This window comes from Mercenaria mercenaria, chromosome 16, assembly GCF_021730395.1.
Source record: "Mercenaria mercenaria strain notata chromosome 16, MADL_Memer_1, whole genome shotgun sequence".
NCBI lineage: Eukaryota > Metazoa > Mollusca > Bivalvia > Venerida > Veneridae > Mercenaria > Mercenaria mercenaria.
Genome location: NC_069376.1, coordinates 56,852,606 through 56,856,463, shown reverse-complemented (window position 1 = coordinate 56,856,463; position 3,858 = coordinate 56,852,606). Strand labels below are relative to the sequence as shown.

Genomic DNA, 3,858 nt, shown 5'->3' with positions numbered 1-3,858 from the left:
ATCCAGACACCCTCAAACTCTTTCGTCGACTGTACTGTTCAGCTGCGTCGGATTTTAGTTAGAGTGAAGCAACTTTGGCCCTCAGGATCGAATTCTCTTCCTCGAGGGTGTTTATTTTCGGGGTAACGAGTCATTACTTCCTGTACGACGGAAGCCACTATGACACTAAGTCTGCTTTCGTACGTATTCGAGAATGATTTTTCGAGCATCTTACTAATTTGAATCAAGTAAGATTCCCCTAAAACAATTTTCGTGATTTGCTGCCAATAGTCTTCGTTGTCCTGTTCATCGATAGACGCCATTAAGGATCCGGCTTTACATTTTTTAAAGTCATTTTGGTCATTGGGAGAAGACAAGTTTCTCTTCCTTACAAGTTTCTCAGTTAGTGGGGTAGCGTCAGTCATTATTGTTTCGTTACTTTTATGTGCAGTTTACAAAATGTCACACTAATTGGCCGAAGATCTTGAATCTCCGGACCGTGACACAGGTAAGAAAATCCGGTGATTCATTTAAAAGTGCAGTTTTATCAAAATTAACAATAGGAAAATGTCACCTTGGCAATCCTAATAGTCCATATATATTTCCATTGCACTCACACTCGCAAAAATTACAGATTTTTTCATTTCTTCCTTCCCACGAAATGACCATAGACCTGCCATATCAGGGGAGATTCAATGTGTCCTTCAACTTTGCAACTGTCTTGTAAGTGTTATCTGCCACTTCAAAAATATTTTCAAAATGTTTAAAATTTCCTTGAAATTTAAGCTCCTCGCTTCAGTTGTAAAGCTTTTTGCTTCAAGTTTTCAGCACCTTGCTAAGAAACATTCATTACAAATATTTATGTTTATTTACACTTTCATGCAAAATCAGAGTCAGAACTGGACCACACAAACGCGTCCTTTCCGTATTGGTTTTTGGGCTTCTTAGCCCGCCTGCCACGTTTGACACCTCTAACTTCTGAAAATCCTTTGGATAACAAACTTTTTCGGTTTTCATCCAAGAAGCAGCGGGTACTTCCGGTTTCTTCCTCAGTTTTAATGACAAGCTTCCCTTACCGGCGGGAACATGACATGCAGACTGTGTGGTCATCTCCAGGGCGGAAGAAGATGCTGTGTTTCCGCCGTTATCATCACTGGTAACATGTGTTGCACAGGAGAGTGCTGCAGCAGTATGTTGAGTTTTTTTTCCTTCCCTTAATTTTCAAGCTTTATTTAGGGTCCAATGATGTACAAGTACTGGGGGTTTCAACGGAAGACGCATGCAATATCTTATTAGCCTCATCCTCATACACGGTGCTGGAAAACATATCATGTAACATGTCTTTCGCACGTTTTGATAAAGTAGCAGGAGCTATACTCTGTTCAGGCGGTCTTTGACCACATGTCATGTCAGTGTCAGAACCAGATGGATCAGTAATAACGTCGGGAGAAACCATTTCTGTTTCTGATTGGGAAGCACTTTCCAAGTCAGTTTCTGCATCTGTTATCGCTGGAATGACTTCCCAATCTGCAAACGAACTTGTGTCTGTGGGTTTCTGCTGCCAGGAGTCGAACAGCGGGGTCGGGTAAGTGTACGATGGTGGACCCTGAAGTGTGTACACTTCCCTTAGTGCATTAAAGAAAGGGACGTAGAAGTTACCTTTCACCTGGGAACGCCAAATAACTTGCGCCAATTGTCCTTCGAATTGCTTTATATTGGTGCCTGACATCTGTTTGAAGTGCTGTTTCGCGTGCTTCCACGCCCCTTCAATTTGGTTAGTGTGTACTGTTACTATTTCACCTGTATCATTATTTCTGTACTGGGCTTTAAATGTGTACTTGTGTATAACTGAAAAATGGCGAAAACCAAGGTCGTTTAAATCACAGTACGCACTCCAGCCATCACTAAATATTGTAGATCCAGTCTCAACATGTCGCAATATTAAAGGAACAAGTGTTTTCTGCGACTGATCGTTTACAGGATATAAAATGATGGTGTTCGTTTCCCGCTCAACCATACCGAAAATCCAGATTTTAAGACCTCTGTGGGGATTTCCCCTGTTGTGCTTTACACGTCTTCCAAACAAAGATTCATCGATTTCTGTCTCTCCCTTTAGTTTCCTGTTTCTGGTATGTCTGTGAAAATCTTCCATGAAACTCTCTCTCACGAACGTACCCTAGTCGATCGCTGTACTTTTATTATAATGGACGCCAGATAAGCGGCTGCATTGGTAGAGGCTGTGTCCTTCCAGGTAAGTTTTAATAAACATCATAACATCCTGAATTGGAAGTTCTGAACGCTCAAAGAAGCTGTATTTCCTAGAAGCAACCTCGTGGTTCCGGTTTTTTGAACACCGTAATGTGTAGCCTGTGCTTTTTGCAGATCTCTGCGAAAGCTTCATGGTGCCGGCACAATTTGATCCAGAGGGAGTACCATCAGTACCTTTGCTCAAGCAGGGAATGTTGTTTAGAAGTAGCCCATTCCGGACACACCAGTTCACAACAGAACTGTCCTCTTGACTAAACACATTATAAAAATTCAAAGGGTTATGGAAATCCTGGATTCATGATACGTTTTCTAAAACCTCCACCAACTCTTTTAGCCAAATCCTTATCCGTGCCCGAATCTGCCATTTTAGTTTTCACTTTAACTGAACTAACAAACGCAAAAGCCCGTTTGAAAATAAGCAAAGCGGGCATGCAGAAGATTTATATATATATGACATAGGTAAGTACGCATCATTGAATGGGGCGCTATCAGGTGATATCAGTACAGTATAGTACATGTCAATCACATCTATCCATCCTTACATAATCATTAATTTCGATGCGTATTATAAAAGAAACATTCAATGTTTTTTTTTTTTTGCATATTGTTAATGAAACCTCCCCCTGAACAGGCATTATAAAGTTTCTTTTAAGCATGCAACTGTATATATATAATCCGGTCTTTGTCCCCGGGGACGTTGCCTCACTTGTTATTGCTCTTCATTCCGTTTACATGCATTTTTAGACACTTTCCCCCAAAAGAATGCCAAGCTCCATTTTCTGTAGCATGGTAGGCCCCCGAAGAAAACCCTCTTCCGGGAGAAACCTCCACCTCAAAAGGCATGATAAAGTTTGTTTTAGGCATGCTACTGTATATATATAATCCGGTCTTTGTCCCAGGGGAGGTTGCCTCGCCGTATATTAGATCTTCATTCCGTAAAGCGTGCATGTTTCAAACAAACTTAAAATGTGTATTTACGGAATTAATAGCAATAAAACATTTACACTGTATATATATAATCCGGTCTTTGTCCCCGGGGACGTTGCCTCGCCGTATAGTATATCTTCATTCCGTAAACCGAGCATGTTTCAAACGAAGTTAAAATGCGTATTTACGGAATGAATACCAACAAACATTGACACAACGTCCCCGACATTTCGGAAATAATGGGCTCTTTTATTAAATGAATAGTTCAATATAAACATAAGTGGCAAAGTCCCCGGGGATGTTGCCTCACTCGTTATTGCTCTTCATTCCGTGCACATGCATTTTTAGACACTTACCCCCAAACCAATGCCAAGCCCCATTTTTTTCGAAGCATGGTAGGCCCCCGAAGAAAACCCTCTTCCGGGGTAAACCTCCCCCTTGACAGGCATTATAAAGTTTCTTTCAGACATGGTCGCTTCTATATATATAATCCGGTCTTTGTCCCCGGAGACGTTGGCCGGATTATATATATAACAATGAATATAAAACTTTATCATGCCTCTGAAAGGGGAAGTTTTCCCCGGAAGAGGGTTTTCTTAGGGGGCTTACTATTAAACAGAAAATGGGGCTTGGTAGTCTTTTGGGGGAGGATGAGTGTGTTCAAATACATATTTACGGATTTGA

General features: G+C 41.1%; 1 pseudogene; it reads right to left on the bottom strand.

Moving 5' to 3' along the window:
- Window positions 1-1,207: 1,207 nt before the first annotated feature.
- LOC123539858 (uncharacterized) lies at window positions 1,208-2,380 on the bottom strand (annotated as a pseudogene).
- Between the last annotated feature and the right edge of the window lie 1,478 nt (window positions 2,381-3,858).